The 18296-nt window shown below is 42.1% G+C and overlaps 1 protein-coding gene across 1 annotated transcript in view; it reads left to right on the plus strand.

The window, feature by feature from the left end:
* LOC148403770 (protocadherin-1-like) overlaps positions 1 to 18296 on the plus strand; it is a 142135-nt gene that overhangs the window by 19977 nt on the left and 103862 nt on the right. Inside the window, exon 2 of the mRNA XM_088357012.1 lies at positions 7913 to 7967. The gene's annotated coding sequence lies outside the window, so the exon portion shown is untranslated. The remainder of the gene's footprint in view (positions 1 to 7912; positions 7968 to 18296) is intronic.

Raw genomic sequence — 18296 nt, forward strand, 5'->3', positions numbered from 1 at the left:
GTTGTCGTCGGCATCAGTTGTTTTCACCAGCCACACCAGATCGCTTCAAACACGAGCAACAATTTCAAATGGATCCATTCTCGAGCAGCCGATGGCGATCCATTTAAATGTTGATTGATTGCGATCGTCTGTATTTCTGCAAGCCGTTGCTGTGACTGACCACTAATCGAAGACTTCATGAAGTGAAGAGGAAGAACCGGAAGACGAGCCGAAGTCATCAAGGATGTGTTCACACTTGTCACTTTTGATTCAAAACAGCTCCGTTTGCTATTGATCCAATTGTGTGTTTTTCTTTATGTTGTGTTAAGGTTAGGTGAGTTTGGTATACATACGAGCAGGCTAGGGTAGGGAAGGTTGGCTTTGTCTATATGAATGAGATGCACACTTTTTACCGCAGGCGTCTTTATTTTATCCACAGGTACATATGAAATTGTAAATAGGGTTGAGCCTTGTTGTAAAATGTGTGTACGTACTTTATTTTTTATGTCTTGGCGTCTTGCTGTGTCTCACTCGCTTAAAACTGGAAATGGATTTTTCGGGGTTCGCACTTCAGTTGATCCTGCCGTGCTCCTGCCCCAATCGATTGGTGCCTCTTGTTATAGAATTGCAGAGGGGGGCAGGCCAGGCTAAGCGAGGATTGGACTAAGCGAAGCTAATCCGTTTTGAAACCTGTAATGGGAAAGCACCTTAAGTAAATTTGGCTTTTTCAAATGGAACAACGGAAAAACCTTTCACAGCTAAAGAACAAGACTTTACTATTCAACCTACAAATGATTGCATCCTAGACGATAATAATAATTTTCACATAAAAACACAGCGTGAGCAAATGACTTGCATTTGGAAGTTTTTTCAAGCGCTGCATTTTTTCCAATAATAAGTAAAACTCCACATTATCGTCACCGTTCACTCAAACGTTTTCTGTTCACCGACATTGTTTGCTTATTGCTTTTCTGACAGCCAACTTTCGCGTTCGTGAGAAACATAAACAGATGTCAACCTTCCATCCACCCACTGATACGCCGTGTAAACAGTCGAACCGCTCTTCAACTTTAACTTTTTAACCATACGCCCACTGCTAACAACCCAGCAGGCAAGGTGTGGCTCGCTGCACATAGCGATGTGGTACACTACGTAAACAACTAGTAAACAAATAATATGGCGATTCCTAAAAAAATACTTACCGTAATTTCCGGACTATAAGCCGCGACTTTTTTCCAAAATGTTGAACCCTGCGGCTTATCGTCAGGTGCGGCTTATGTAAGAAAAAAACTAAAATATCCCCGAATTTTAGCTGGTGCGGTTTATAGTCCAGTGCCGCTTATAGTCCGGAAATTACGGTAAGTAGTTGATGACATACCTAATCTGACTATTGCCAGACTTAAGTTTTGTACAAAGTATTACCCAACTAGTATAGTAGGAGCCGAGAATAAGACCAGTACCAGAGTAAACAAAAACACTTAACAATAACCATATTAGTATCATGCTCCAACCAGACTATAACCAGTTTAATAGCAGATTCTAAGTAGTCTCGAAGCACAATGTGAGTAGGCTATAACCATCTTAAAACCATCTTGTACCAGACTAGTACCACCTGACTCAAATGAACGAACTATAACCAGGCTAGTGTCAAACGGTACTGTAAATAGGCTACAATCAGAGTAGCCTATAACCGGACTTGTACCAGTCCAGTAGAATCTCACAACCAACCTAGTACCATACTGGTGATACATTATAACCAATCTAACATCACAGTAGTATAACTAGTTAAGTATAAAGCCAGACACTTTTATTCCCATGGTTGTTTTGGGTTCAATCTTTGCCTAAACCACGAGTCGCTCCATCTTCGGGGCTGCACACGCCGTTGTTGTTGTCACGCTTTTTTCCCACGGGAACGCCACTTGATGTATTGATCATGTGACAAGCTGCCGCCGCCGCCGCCACCATCAGCGCTTTCGCATTTCAAAGGCAGGAGATGAGATGTGCTAAAAATTGGACGACACGTGTTGTCTCTGCGGCGGATGCTGATGATTAAAGGATACGTCCACAGATGAGAATCAAAAATGATTTTCATCTCATTGTAGTTGGCAGGGGGCGCTGGTGAGAAGCAAAATTACACATGACTGACAGCTCAGCAGATCGTGGCAAAAACACTCGCACTTTATACTATAGAAGTACCATGAAAATTGTGGCGTGTCTGATTTTTTTTTTTACAGTTCCTTAAATTACGACACTAGCAGGATTTCGGATATTGCTTCTCCTTGAAAAGTAAAATCCTTTGACCTGCTTACTATTGAACGTCATTGTAAAAGTTACTAAATTACTTTTTCTCTACTCTGGTATTAGGCTTGCACTGATTTGGTTCTCGTCTGCTCCAACACTGAGACTGGTATATAATTTAATTTTAGTCTAATTTCATACTGGGTCTGATGTTTGATAATGTGTGCTAGTCTAATCTGCTTTTATGAGAATTGTAGACTCATTTTAGTCAAGTAATTGTTTGGGTTTAGTTTCGTATTCTATACGAGTCTTGGAGACTCATTTTAGTCAAATCATTGTTTGGTTTTAGTTTGGTATTACTTGTTTGGTTATAGTCTGATACTAATCTGGTACTAGTCAAGCAATATTGTTTGGTCTACCTAATTGGTAATTGGTTTAAGTGTGGTTTCCTGTGGATGAGGCACGTCAAGTGTGGTGCTGTTATCCTCCACTCATTCTCTCTCTCTCTCTCTCTCTCTCTCTCTCTCTCTCTCTCTCTCTCTCTCTCTCTCTCTCTCTCTCTCTCTCTCTCTCTCTCTCTCTCTCTCTCTCTCTCTCTCTCTCATGCTTCCGATGGGCTGGCGCCGGTCGGTTTGTGCGTGTAAGTGTCAGGCCGCAGTCACGGGGTGAGCAGCGTGGCAGCCATTTTGCGAACATCAACTCCCACCTGGCGCCAATTAGAGCTGCTGGCGGCGCTATTAAAAGAGATGTCGGGGGCACTGCTGACAGATGGCTTCACGCCGCCTATGTCCCTGCACAGTACGCCCACCATCACGCCCACACCTCACACCAATGCTAATAGCACATAAGATACAGAACGCTGTACTGGATGATTTCCAGCGCACATATTACAGAACGTTTGATGAGGAGCTTCATGTTAAGCGTCTGTTTTGCTGACCGCCTGAACTGGAGGCTTTTTTTTCTCATCTGGACCTCACAAAATTTAAAACACATTTCAGCACAAGATGATTCGGATGAGTTTGTTTACATTGTTCATATTTAATTTAAATCAGGTCTACTCCAGTGCAGTCCTCACATCTGTGGTCTCTTCTCAAGGTTTCTCATTTCCCCTAGTAGGAGTTTTTCCTTGCCCTCCTGGGAGTTTAAGATCAGGGGATGTTTGAGAATATTTGTCAATTTTCACTTGTTAGTCACCTAAATGTCGAACAGAGGCTGAGATGTACTGAAGTCAAATTCCTTGTTTGGCATGCTCAAACATGGCCAATAAAGATTCTTGAATCTTCTTGAATCTTCTTGAATCTTGTTTGGTCCTATTTTAGTATTAACTGCTTCTCATCTGATTCTAGTGTCACTCTAAGATTTGTTTTTTGTTGTTTAGTAGCAGTTTGGTAAAGTATAGTTTTGGACTTGTACCAGTTTGATACAAGTCTGGGTCAACACTGGTTTGCTTTTTGCCCGGTTCTTCCCTGCTCTAGTTGGTCTTGACTGATTCTACCGTAATTTGATAGAACTGTATTTCGAGTTTGGTTCTTGCATTCATTTTCATGTGGTACAACTTCTAAACATGTACTTTGTACGAGTTTCAAAGCTGGATCTTAATAGCGTATATATTGCTACCTTGTGCTTCCTGAAGATGCTAACTCCCGTTGCGGTGTTTTTTCAAACTTGGTGAGAGGAAGTTGAGCAAACTTTTGGCGTGTTTGTGCGAGTGTGGCACGGCAGTGAGCAGGAAGTTCAAGTGTATTTAAGTTTCTGCGTTCCACGCCACAGAACCTTTTCTTCCCTGCGGAGTTTGAGACGGACGTAGCGCCGCCCTGGAGAGCATCCCGGGCTCTGCGCCTTATCTCCGTCAGGCACATGTCCCCCCCCCCCCTTGCCCCTGAGGGAAATCACGCCGCCTCCACCTTGGGCGGCGCACAGGTGACAAGGAGTCTTTGTGTGCCCGACGCCAATCAGCCCAGCGCAGTCACAAGTCACCAGAGAACCCACTCAGTGCTTTTGCGTGAAACTCACATAGTTAACAAACTGAACTCTTCACACACTCGTATAACTTTTTACTGTTCTATTTAATCAACTCTGATTGGACTTTCTTGCCCACATACGTGTCTGTACAACTTTGTTTCATGTGTAGTGAACGCCTTGGCGTAGCTGTAGGTTAATTTGGGTCTTTAGACCTAGTCTAGCTCTAGACCAAAATCTAGAAACTGAAATTAGGATAATTAGCTAACTTTGATGCTGGTACTAATCAGGTTTTACGAATTTACACATGACTGCGCTGTGGTTTTACTCTGGTACTAGACTGATTCAAAGAGTGAGCTAGTTTTAGCTATGAGCTAATTCTGGGTGTAATATTGGTACGAGGCTCATTTACGTTGGGCTCAGTCTGGGTCTAGTCTTTATCCTCATCTGATTCTAGCCTTTTTGTAGTGCGACGAGTTTAATCCACATTTGATTTTTGTCCTAATCTAATCTGGCACTATTCTGATACTAGCACTGTTACAATTTTAGTTTCACTGGTTGCAGTCTGGTTTCAGTCAATCTCTAGTCTGGTAATAGTCTGATTCAAATCAGATTACAAAAGAAAGTAAAAAATTATTAAAATATACGGCATGAAAAAGTCATGAAAATAATTTCTGTTTAATTTCGACCTAAATTATAAAACGACATTTTAAGAGTTTTTTTTTTTTTTTCCAAAAGAATTGAGGTGGTTAGTGCGGTGGTCAAGGCGGATGTTGGTGGTGGTGGTCAGGACGAGGCATGAGCCAGCAGGAAGGCCGTTGCCGCGGTAACAAAGACTAATAACAACAAAGCCTACTCATGAATTATTGAAAGCTCCTGCTTTATTGGAGCTGTTCAAAGATGCACATGTACGCACACGCTTGCACACACTCAACATACAAACAGGCCAAACATCAATTATGCAGCACCGCCCCCCCCCTCACCCGGACCCCCCTTGGTCCCCTCAAAGTATTCTTCCTTCACTTTAATTGGACTGGTGGTCTGGGGCATGAGCTTGACTGGAGGGGGCGGGAGTGAGGGTTGTATAATCTACCAGGGGGGAGTATTGATACAGGGGGAGGTATTGATCGCTTGTCTATGTGGAGCCATCCATAAGGACATGCTGGGTACACACACGCACGCACTCACAAAGTTCATTTCGTATGGCAAGAAGAAGTATTAATTGGCAATAAGCTAATTTCGTCATCATGCTCCACCCACCCACACAATAAATGTCAATCAAATTGTATATTCTTGGCATTTCATCCATCTGTCTAGCATTCAAATTTGGTAGCAACCACACAACATTCCTTGCACAAATGCAATAAGTCTTTAAAGTACCTCTTGAAATTGCCAGCTATACAATTTAGAGACAATTTACTCTAAATTGTCTGCTTCAAAAGGCCGTTATGGCCGTTCTCTGTCTGTTTTTGTGATTGCTTATTGAGCCTTTTTGTGGGTCTTATTATGCAAGACATGTATATCAAATTTCATTTTGCTGAGTCAAACTAGCTTCAAGGGATGAAATAAGTTTGTTTTTGATGGAGCTCCAGGGAGAGGATTTTTTTTCTTCCTTTCAAACCAGAATGGCAGACTGTGTTTTACAAAGAACGGTTTTAAGATTTTATTTTTGCTCATGGGTCAACTAAGTTTACACATTTTCTGAGGTGAAGTCAAGTTGAAATTTTAAAATCAGGTGAATGACTATAATGGCCTGGAAACTTTGGTTCTGAACCAAATTGGCAGTCTTCCTGTATTTTCAGCCATAGCTTTTTTTTATTTTATATTTTTTTTTTGCTCATGGCTCAACTCATTTTACACGTGTCTACCAACTTTTTTGAGGCTAAGTCAATTTGAATTTTTAAAATCAGGTGAATGGATATAATGGCCTGGAAACTTTGGTTCTGAACCCAGATGGCAGTCTTCCTGTATTTTTTTAGCTAAAGCGTCATCAGCAACCTCCACTTGCGAATAATGACCCCCCAACACACACACACACACACACGCACACACACACACACGTGCACCGCATTCAAAATGTACCAAAATAGTATTGCGTCACCAGCACCACAACTTAGACCTCCTCCCAGCTGGTCTTAGGTGTCGTCTACTTTCAGTCACCAAAGGGTCAGGTGTGGCCCCACCGTGGCACGGTTTTCCAAATTCTAAATCACGCTAAACTAGACATGTCCCAGGAGAAAAATCAAGATGTGTCAGTTTGTGCCGACTGCATGTGCGCTGTGTTGGAAAATAGAGCCCCAAGGTCTCATTAGATGGTGCACCACTATCCATTGCGAGTATATTTGAATCTTATTGTGTAATGTCATGTTTTTTTTCCCGAGCACTCTCAGGAAATGATAAGATATGCATGTTTTCATATTTCATTGTGCGTTTTGGTCTCGTTGGTTAATCTAAAACACATTTGACCTGCCGGCCCCCCTGGGTTGCTCTTCTCGAGGCGGCAAGATGGAAGCTGAGAGTCCAAAGTGCAACTCGTTAGCTGACTCGGAGTTTCCGAGGCGCATTCATATTCATGTTTTCGTCTCGCGCAAATCAATAGGCCACGGCGAAACTTGATGATATTAAAACATAACAATATTAGCGCGTGGGCGAGAACGCTTTCAATGCTGCTTGCCGCTGCTTCTTCTTCCTCCTCTTTCTCTTCCTCCTCCTCTATCCTCTTCGAATGCACGGCAAGATCACATTTCAGCACCTTTGCCATCCGGCGGGAATGCTCCTTTGCTTTTGGGAGCAGATAAGCCCGGATGATCCGCAACAATAAATAGATCAGTGAACACCGCCCCCCCCCCTCCCCTTATCACCAATCCTTCTCCCAATCCAACCCCCCTATCCTCTAATCTGTACAATTTGCCAAGGATGATCACATTTTCATGAGCGCGAGAACCGACGAGAGCCTTGCATGGATTATCCGGACAAATGTGGACAAAACACGCTCATGTTTTTTACAGTTTTTGTTTTGTTTTGACATTTGGATGGAAATTTGAGCAGAAATCACTCTTGTCATGCAACACAAAAGTCAGAGTTGTCGAAGTCATTTATCTTTTAACCAAAAAAGTTCTAACTCTGATTCACACGTCGGTGAAAGAGTTTCCATTCCGGTACGCCAAAGATGTGACTTCGGAAAATGTTGTCGTTGATATTCGCAAGAAAAACCATTAAGTAGATCTGCTGTCATCTTTATTGAAATGATTTGAAAAGTCGCTGAATCAAAAAAATCCCACTCCCCCGCCGGATTGGCTTTGGTTTTTGAGATAGTCCACATTTTAGTTTAAGGAAAGTTCTAAGAATAACATTGGTATTCTCTGTATGCTCCAACCTTGATGAGCCTGTACGTATCTGTCTTTTCAAGCATGTCCATACAGTTCTCTTTCATTTTTGATGCAAAATCGTGAAGACGGCAATCATTATCACAGAGAGTCTTGTACATACAAATCATGTTTCATGTAAAATCAAGCAAAAAGTCAAATTACTGGGCAATATTAAGAGTAAAGAGGTGACAGCAAAGCCCACTTTTAAGCACATATTGTAACCTGTCAAGGCACATTAATTATTATATCTATTCTTTTTCTTTTCAATATGAAAAGTACATTTTTCTACATTTTTTTCTTTTCTCTCTGTGAAAGTCAAACAGTCTATTCGACTCCCTCAAAGCAACTTGTTGATCTTTTTCCAACAGGTGAGCAAAACGCCCCATCAGCATTGTCCAGTGTTGCCGTGACAACAATGAGCAAGTAAGTACAAAAAACACAAAAGACTTCATACACATGCCGTCTATTACCACACGGCCATGAGATTGATTGTCCCGGCGTAACGTGGCATGACACAGAAAACATCGGGCAACAATTAGGCGTACGTGGATGCCGCCTGCCGGTACGCTAATTCATCTGTCATCATCCCATCTCTCCCGCTAGAATCGGGCTGACAGAGCATGCCCGGTATCAGTCACATGGCATTAATTTTCCTGCTGCCTTCCATTAGAGCCATTCCCCCAACGATGCAGGAGCACTGTTTATATAAATATGTACAGGGGGTTCTCGTTTTACGGCGCTCATCCGTTCCTACGTAAACCGAATTTTGGTGTAAATCGGAACAGTAATTCAGATTCTCCGTGCAGCCCATGGACATATGATAATCCATCACGACTATGTTGATTAAGACAATGTATTCTTGTTTCACTCTCAATATGTGTGATAGGTTTTATGAAGATGTTTGCAGACTGTTATAGGCTGCTGTCATGTGCTTGCCACAAAGCTGAGTCCCCATTCCAGATAAAGTCACTTTTAATAAGTAGACATAAAATCACTTTTAATGATATTTGAGTGGAGCTGTTTGCTTTTTGCGGCCCTCCTCTTCTTGGAGACGCGCGTATGCTTGACTTGGAAGACGAGCCTCCTGACAGCTCAGCCGAGCATTACCGGCTTTCACCTGGAGAGTCTGGGGATGCTGGTCTCTTGGGGTGGGATCGGTGGTCTCTGGGGGTACAAGTCTTCTTTTTAGCTTCAGATTCTTTCTCCGCCGTCATATCGATGGGGGAAAAAAAAAAAATCTATATCTATAGATTCTCTCTCTCTCTCTCTCTCTCTCTCTCTCTCTCTCTCTCTCTCTCTCTCTCTCTCCATATATAAATCTGAATATATGTATATATGTGTATATGTACGTATGTATATGAGAATTTTGTTTGTGGCTCACGGTGTCTTCGTCTTCGCTTGAAAACGGAGAAAGCAAAAATGATCTTAAATTGTCACCCAACTTTTCAAAAACTCAGCCCTCACGTTCGTTTAAGACTGAATTCACTTCGGTAGTTTCTAAACGTGTCACTTTCACTTTAGGACTAAATTAATTTTCCTGGTTACAAAATCGGAATGGCTACGTTCACTAAAGTCTCAGTTACCCATGTCATAGACTAAAAAGTATCTTCAACATATAGTAGATTTTTTTTTATTGAATTCAATTCTTGTATTTGTGGAATGTGAAATGAGGAGCTAAAGTGACTTGTTTTGATTCATCTCAGAGGGCAGAGGTTGTCCGCTTGCTGTCGACTGAAAATGTCCTTATAATTATTATTTGTGTCATAGATTTATATTTATGTTTGATTCAACATCCATTCGAGCATATACTGTTGATGTTGTTTTCAGACTGTGTTCCAAATTGACTTTGTCTAGAAGTTCTCAGTTAAAAACTCTGTAGGATCAAACCAATCTTTGGGGTTCACCCGGAGTCCTTTAGAAACTTGTCTTTGAGTCTTCCGTTCTCAAAACTTACTGGAGAGTCTTTCTTCATCAGGCCAGGCGTTAATAAGTGCACTAATTATGTGGGGGAGGGGGGGGGGGTGACAAAAAGAAGAGAAGCGACAGCGGGACAGCGTCCGAAGATTGCTCCGTGCCACTGACATCTTGGCGACGGCGAGCAGGGCTGACACTGACACTTCTTCTTCTTCGCTCGGCGAGGAAATTAAATGTCAAGCACTGGCGACTTGATTGGGGCTAAATTGGGAGTCAATTGTGTCCGAGCCCAGGATGGTCCAGACGGCGTTCTCGCTTTCAGCGATAAAAGACCACTTGGACGAAAAAGGACCTTTTGAGAACAATCCTCCGCTTTCCTTCCTCAACCTCTATCATCTTCCTCCGTGGCTGTTTTATGGCCGCGTGTCGCCGTGGAGGCTGAAAACAAAAAGTGGGCCAGCAAGGACAGTAAATAATTTGGTTCATAATAAAACGTATGACTCACATCCACATAAGAAATGATCTCACAATGATGGTATGATTATGTGATGTTTCCCTAGTTCTCTTGTCGCCAAGGGAAGCTAAATAAACCAAACCTCATCTTCTGTGAACCCAACTGAGCCCAACATAACACAACGTGAAAAAAATTTAATCTTGAGTATCCTAAGTAACAATAAATAAGTTTGTCATGAATTGTTTTTGTTTAGATTTGATATTTTTAGCTCGTGCTCCATGTTCATGGCTCATCAAGGTTTTTGTTTCCACCTGTCCCTGCGCCAACCCATCAGCACACGAGACAACGAGGCACACCCGGGCCAAAAACGTGTGCTTCGTTGTCTCGTCAGTTGTCTTGTATTTAGTTCTCGGCTTCCTTTCAATCTGTTTCTCCATCTGTCATGTGTTGTGTCTTGTATCCACTCGAGGTTTTGCTCCTTAGTGTTTCATCACTTGCTTTTCTGGGACTTTGTTCAGTCATCCAGAATTTCCAATTTATTAGCTTTGAAAATAAACGCCACACGAGCTGTCTTTTTGCCAGTTTGACCAATAATCTAGACTAACGTGACCCGACATTGCCTAAACTAATCTGATTTATCATATTTCAGTGTACTCTAATAATGTAAACAAATGTGATCAGCTCTCACTCATCCGTTAGCCCCCAGGCATGTGGAGCGGTTCCGTGTTGGATTGGGATTAGGTTGCATCCTCGGGAGTATGCAAACATCCTTTGAGTGCTCAATTAGCGTCAGTTTTGCCAAACTTCTAGCGTTTGAGGCCCTAGTGTTCTCTGGCGGGGTCATACGCATTAAATCCAGATTAGTTATCACCGCTCCAGCGACCAGTCGGCGCGTGCCGCTAATCCGAACGTAGGCGGGTTGCCGTTTGGGGACTTGTGGCGTGTTTGATAAGAGCGGAAGGCCAAAGTCGTGCATGATGATATCGTTTGCTGCCGGATGATGCGTCCTGCTGGGAGATGAGATGCACCCGCGAGACGCTGATGGCCGAGTGATAATGACCGTACAAGCTAATGCCGTCCTGGAGAAGTGATCAAGTCCTCTGAACAGGATGATGAGGTCATACACATTTACATATAAACAGGATAATAGAGAAGTGAACCAGACGGTGGCGCTATGATGAAGTTATAAAGTACGATTCTGGAAAAGCACTGATGTACGAAGGAACTGACGTCGTTCTAATGAAATACTTTAAACATTTCTGGCCAATGATGATTTACTAATAAGATGACAACGTCCTTGTGAAATATCTACTTATGTGACGGGATTTTGGTGAAGGGATTACATATACCGCATTTTCCACACTCTAAGGCGCACCAGATCATAAGGCGCACCTTCAATGAATGGCCCATTTTAAAACTTTGTCCATATCTAAGATATATATACATTTGGCCGGACTTTGGACACGGCTGCTGCAGTGGCTCAATATTGGTCCATATATAAGGTGCACCTGATTATAAAGCGCACTGTCGGCTTTTGAAAAAAATTGAGGTTTGTAGGTGCGCCCTATCGTGCGGAAAATACGGTAAATAAACCGGTAGTGTCCTGGCAAGTTAACTCTGTCTTAGCAAAAGTGGTTGGAAGTTGCAAAGTACATTAGTACATTCTTGAAAAAGAGCCACGTTTCATTGTTCAATCAATACTTCTACCAGTACGAGAGTCAAAGTATCTGTAGTTCTACTTCTGTGAGAACATTTGTCATTTCTGATGGTGCTTTTGTGAAGTAATTATACCCAGACAAGATGAGAGCGACCTGGCCAAGGGTTGACAAGAGAAGACGGCAGCAAGATTGGTGGCACACTTGAGGAGTTGGCAACCTGACAATCGCAAACATGATGTCGATCGTCTTGCGACTTTGTAATCGAGGTTTAATGCACTTCATTATCATGACAAGAGTGAGGAACTTAGCGCGCCAGGTCACACCTGAGTTCCTGTCATGATTGACGTCGATGTCAAAGTAACCCTCTTTGCGACCAATTAGCATCCGAGCGCCACTTCCTGTATTTGTGGAGAGCGTCAAGAAGATACGTCCATTAGTGCGCACGAGAAAATCGATAGATGGGAGATTAATGGCGACCTAATAGATCCAACGCCTCCTGCTCAACATTCAAAGTACTGCATAATAATATTTCTGTTTGTTTACTGTTTGATGGTGACTTCCTGTTTCTTTTCTGACAAGGCTTCTTAATAGAAAGTCTAGCCCAAATTTTTTTTAGGGCACTTAGGACAGTTGTGTTCAAGGTCTGAATTTTCGCAAATCCAGAACAGCCATTTTTTTTTCTTCATAAATCTAGGGCTTCTTCAAACCAAAATGGCAGACATCGAGTGGACTTTTTAGTGGGTCTACACATTACAGACATGTGTACCAAAGTTTATGTTGAATTGGCTTCAGGGGTTGACTTTTCAAAATTGAGGTGCTAGTGGGTGTTTTTATCCTCTTACCTCTTACATACCAAAACCGACCTTAAAATGGTCACGCCAACGCACAACATCTGATTTCAAGTGGTCTTTATCATATACTCTATTTATTCCTTTTATTAAAAAAACTTGAATGCATTAAAAAAGACGAGACATAAGAATATAACATCTCCTAGCCAGACATGAAGTCCTAAACCCGTCGTTAGGTGTAACATCACAAGTGATGGTGATATTGTGACGTGTCAGCAGTCACTTCAAAGCTAGCCAATGACATTACACTTTGATTTGTAGCGTTTGTGATGTATCACGTCTAACATTAGAAGTGACTTTAAACTAACATGAATACGACTAACTCAAGAACACACACGCACACACACTCGCACGCGCAAGCACGCACACACTCACCGACGCAGAGGGCTCGTTATCTGTGAAATTAATGGCGGCAATAAGCGACGGCCGGGAGACGCCGGGTGATTAGCAAAAGCAATCGGCTTCTTTATTAGATTTAGAGGAACAAAGACGCAATTGAGGCGGGCGCTCCGGAAGACGAATGGTCGCCGCGTCCTTTGGGCTTCAGGCTGAAGGAGAGGCCCGCTATAACGAGTTTAAGAAAGGAAGTGGAAATGTTTGAAATACCGTACAGTTGCACCCTACTGACTTGGTTCCGTGACCACACTTGTATGTCAAATGATTGTCACCTGTAAAAATAAATGGAAATCTTTCATCCGTCCGTCGGTCCATCCAAATAAACGTCATACGGTGTAAATAATTGTTTGTGCATGAAACTTGTTGTTGACTTGAGAATTGAGCGTGATGCCCACATACAATTGAAAACGTCAATGACATGCTGACAGATAGCGTAGATAATTGCAATTTTAGTTTTCAACATTTGGATTTTTGAACACAGGTGGTGGAGCAAAACACGTAGACCGAAAATGGAGTTCGGCCCCATCTTCTTTATTCAATATACAACTTTTTACCGAGTTATAGTCGCAGCAGTTTGCTTACTTGTCGAAGCAATAACTCCGCCCCACAACGGCTTGTATCTCGACAAACTCACGAGTCGGGTTACTTATATCTCAGTGCACCGTTGAATTTCTATTTTGTCTTGAGAATGCACGCCAGCGTCATATTGTTGGACTATCGACGTTTCCCCATCGATCCTTCCTACAGGAGTTTCGTTTAAAACTTTGAAAACAAACCACGTTGGCCGTCGTTTTACTGACTCCATATAGCAACTTTTATTGTTGGCCAGAGCTGATAAGATTCTGCAGCCACTTCATTAACAAGCCGGTGTGCGTGCGAGTGCATGTGCGTGCGTGCGTGCGTGCGTGGCCTTCCGCCTCAGACTGTCTGTTGTACAAATTGTCCGCACGTAATTGGCCAGTTTCAATTAGCATGTGTCAGATGCGAGCAGGAGACTTTTAATGATGTGAACATGATTTTCACTCATGCTGTGTGTGCTTGCGTGTGCGTGTTCCAATGAGGAGACCTGATTTGCATTTTTGCAGAGTCAATTGACTGCTTTGACGCAACAACAAAATTAATGACTGGACTTTTTCTCCCATTACATGTCCTCAACTGTCACATCAATATACTCGTGTTACAGTTGAATCCCTGTCTTCTTTTCTTTCTTGATTCCCTTTTTGATTTATTTGCTATGCTAGCTGCTAGCAGACTAATCAGCCTAGCCGCTAACAGCGTGTTGTCGTTATTTTTTTCAATGGCTTTAAATGCACTGCTGGCCATTACCTATCACTCTCTAGGTTGAAGTGAATAAAAAAAAAAATACAAAAGAAGAAAATACAATGGTGCCATGAGATGCGAGTGACTTGACTTGCAAGTTTTCGGGGACACAACTCATTTATTACTTTGACTTGTGAATGCTGACTTCTTCTTGATTTGGCTATTCTAATGTTTGTCATTCGCTTTCCGTTTCCATTTATATATCTTGATATCAAGAAGCATCTTGGGCTAATATGCTGCTTGCTTGCTTGCTAACTGTCGCGATGCTATTAGCATGTTGTTTCGGCATGTTCGAATATTCTTTTGTTGACTTGTTTATTGCAGCGGTGTCGCTCAAAATGCTCGCTATGACGTTGTTTGGTCGTTAACGCGGTGACAAAGCAAAGGAAAAGCTTCATTAAAAGCAAAAAACTGACGCTAAACACATTCAGCCCCAATTAGCCACGACGGACGTACCAGAACGTTGACATTTTCGAGGCGCTCTCATGATTAGCTTTATAATTTTAGTGTCTTAACGCTAGGGGGGGGGGGAAGGAACGTCGACAAACACGTTTTATCTGCGGACTTGACGGTTTAAAAACAGAAGCTGGAGGAGGACGAGAACGCAAGCGGACATGAAAAGAAAAGATATTATAAAAAGAGAGCGCGAGAGATGCTTAATTTATCAAGGCGGCCGCGTTGCATTCATCCTGTCAAGTCGGCACGAGTTCAGTGCTTTTTTTTTTTTCCTTTTCGAGACACTGCCAGCCAGAGTCTGTGATTACTCGCCGTCACTCTGAGGCAAAAAGACAAAAGCCCGTCGGGCAATTTGACTGCGAGTTGACGACGAGGTAAATGGCGGGTCACCTCTTGCACGATGTCAGCTGTCGTGTTCACGTTGACAGCTGACATCACTGCCGTCAGACTTGACTCTATCTTCAACATTTCACACTTAAACAAAACTTTCGACTTGAGCAGTTGCAAGTCGTTCCGCTCCATCATAAAGTGTCGACCAGTTGTATTTTGGGGACTTTTGGATCGTCCCCTCGGGTGTAAGAAAATAACGACTGCTTCTGAATGGGGAATTATTATTATTTGTATTATTATTCATGTATATATATATATATATAAGTTATTGTAAATGTCAAAGTCAAAGTCAAAGTCAAAGTCAGCTTTATTGTCAATTTCTCCACATGCCAAAGACACACAAAGAAACCGAAATTTCGTTCCCCCCTATCCCACGGTGACAAGACATGGCTCACAACAGACAAACAGTAAACAAGTATAACAAAAGCGTGCTGAATAAATAATGAATAAATAACACAACAATAAATAAATAAATAATTAATTAAGAGGAGCGTAAAAACGCGTACAGCAGACATTCCCGAAAATAGCGCAACAGTGCCGCACGCTACGCAGAAGGGGGTAGCGAGTTCAGGGCCCTAACAGCCCGGAGAAAGAAGCTGTTGGCGAGTCTGGTGGTGCGGGAGCGCAGGCTCCTGTACCTCTTCCCAGAGGGCAGAAGGTCAAACAAGGAGTGAGCCGGGTGACTCACATCTCTGGCAATCGAGGTTGCCTTGCGGGCGAGATGGGAGGTGTAAATGTCCTTCAGGGAGGGAAGCGAAGCACAAATGTATTTATCTAAATCTAAGTGGATGACTAAATTCCACCTCAAATTGTGAATTCAAATCAAAATGGCTGACTTCCCGTTCAGTATTAGCGATGGGTCACTTTTTCACAGGTCTTGTTATGATAGACATTCCCACTCAATTTTGTGTCGCAACTGGTGTCAGGTGCAATTTTTTTTTTCAGTTCTGAACATGGTCCTTGAGAATTTCCTTTGTGCATCTTGTTTTGATGGTGAAACTTGTCAGGTTTGGAGGGTTCAAAGGTGTTTTTCTCGGCTCTTTAATTCTTCCAATTAACTTTTTGATCTGACACTGGCCGACGCGGTCGCGTCTCGCAAAAAGCTGGAAGGAAACCAAAGTTGAAGTGCGTGCTTGTGGAAAAAGACAAAAAGTTGTGCCGCGTAGAGGCGAGGAAGGCCTGCTTGAAAGCCCGCCTGCCTTCTGTGATTGGTCCTCGGGGCCTGTCAATCACAGCGGGGAAGTCAGGTGTGACCAGCCTTGTGGCTCTGTGATTGACAGGACCTCCTGCCAATTAGACGGCCAGCGAGCACACACACACACACACACATGCACACACACACAGAGTCAAAGCTACAGTCTGCCTGTAAAAGTCAACTGGCTGCCATGGACATCCATAATGTCTATTGTGTCTCACCGTCTCCCATTACGTCCCATCAATTCCAATTTCATCCCATAGTTTTCCATGACATCCTCGTTATGTCTCACTTTGACGTAATATCCTATTTTGGCCCATAGATAAGCATGTAACTTTATTTCTCTTTTTGTCTTCTATCATGGACCATTGTGTTGTGATATGCCTGTTATATCTCACCACAACCCAATATAGTTTTGTCCCATTATTTCCCCTATTTCATAATCATCTGGTTTAGCAAATGATGTCCCATTTTGTCCTCTATAATATCCAATTGTGTCCTGTTTTGTCCCATAGCACCACATAATATCGATTAGAACCTACCATTGCATCTTAAAAAAGCCCAAAGTGTCCATCTTGTTCCATAGTGTCCCCAATTACTAATTTTTAAAGGTGTGAAATAAAATGCTAAAAAGAATTATCAGTTGTTATCAACAGGTTCGAAGGAATAGCATTGTCGTCCAAAATGCCGAAATGTCTGTTCATTAAAAAGCGCGAGTCGTTGATGCTTTTGATTTCTCCAACTCGGCGCAGTAAGTCTTTCCTGAGTTGCCGCCCATTTCATTAGGCAGGCCGCTCTGCTCTGATTTGCTAACCAAGGCTAACACAAACACCTCACTCGACAGCCTTAGCATTTATGTCGTTATTACCATTCAATCATATGTCAAGTAAACATAATACTGATGTTAATTCTCAACAAAAGTGCATTTACATCCGGATTAGTTTCAAATTATTATTAGTATTACACTCCCCAAAAAGGCATTTAAGCAGATTGGTTGCATTATTTTCCATATTTGCACTTAAAGACTTTAAATGAAAACTAGATTTATACTTTAGTATATTAGGAACACCAGGGGGTGGGTGTGCAGAATATTTTGGAATACTCATTATTATTATTATTATTATGACCAATTAATCCTCTTTTGCTGGCCTTAAATTTAGTGAGTAAAATACCAGGGGGAAAAAAAATCTCCTTGACACCAGTTCCATGGATTGACTTGAAATTGGGTGGACTGAATGGGACGCACAAAATAGTCTCAATGATCCAAGCAGTAAACTGAACAGGAAGTAGACAGTTTGTAGTCTGTTTTTGCCATTCAAATGAATGAAAAAAAAAACTGTGGCAAAACTCCAGTATGACTGAGCTGCATGAAATACGTTGGTTGTCTGAACGGGACACACAAAAATCTCCATGAACCATGCCCAGAAATGAACAGGGAGTCGGCCGTTTTAATTTGAAAAAGCCAGGTGAGGGGCAATTTTTCTATTTGCTAAAAAAAAAATTAGCTGTTTAGTAGATCGATGTAAAATCGGACAGGTTTATCAAAAAGTCTCAAGGACTCATGCCCACAAATGATTCGAAAATCAGCCATTTTAGGTCTCACAGCATCACCCTTGGTGGTCACCAAATGACGACGAAAAACTATTAAAAATAATAATTATAACATAAATGAAATTAAGAGTAAGAAAAAAATAAACCAAAATGTAATCAAATAAAACTTTGCCATACAATTAAATTAATCAGTTCATGGAATGAATTGAACTCTTGAATCAAGCTGCCCACTGTAATCCTTTCCAAAGTGCAAAATAAATGTCGACACTATTTTTTGCAGATTATTTTGGGTGGTTAATACACTAATGTATGGGTAGATATTTAAAGGTTTACTACATAAGCGGTGACATTTGGAGATTTAGCAGCGCTTTAATCCAAATGAAACAATCTGCTGCTTATTTGCGTCCTTAAACGGTCAAAGCAGCTGGAAACAATGGAGACACAAAACGGAGACGAAGGCCTTGATGATTGTTCGGATTTGTACGCGTTTAGCCGAGCTTTCCTCATCTTCTACAAGTCTATGGGGAGAAGTGTTAAATCTAACATTAACACACATGCGCACTTGGCTGT

The sequence above is a fragment of the Syngnathus floridae genome, chromosome 1, assembly GCF_059516105.1.
Source record: "Syngnathus floridae isolate MCC-2025c chromosome 1, RoL_Sflo_1.0, whole genome shotgun sequence".
NCBI lineage: Eukaryota > Metazoa > Chordata > Actinopteri > Syngnathiformes > Syngnathidae > Syngnathus > Syngnathus floridae.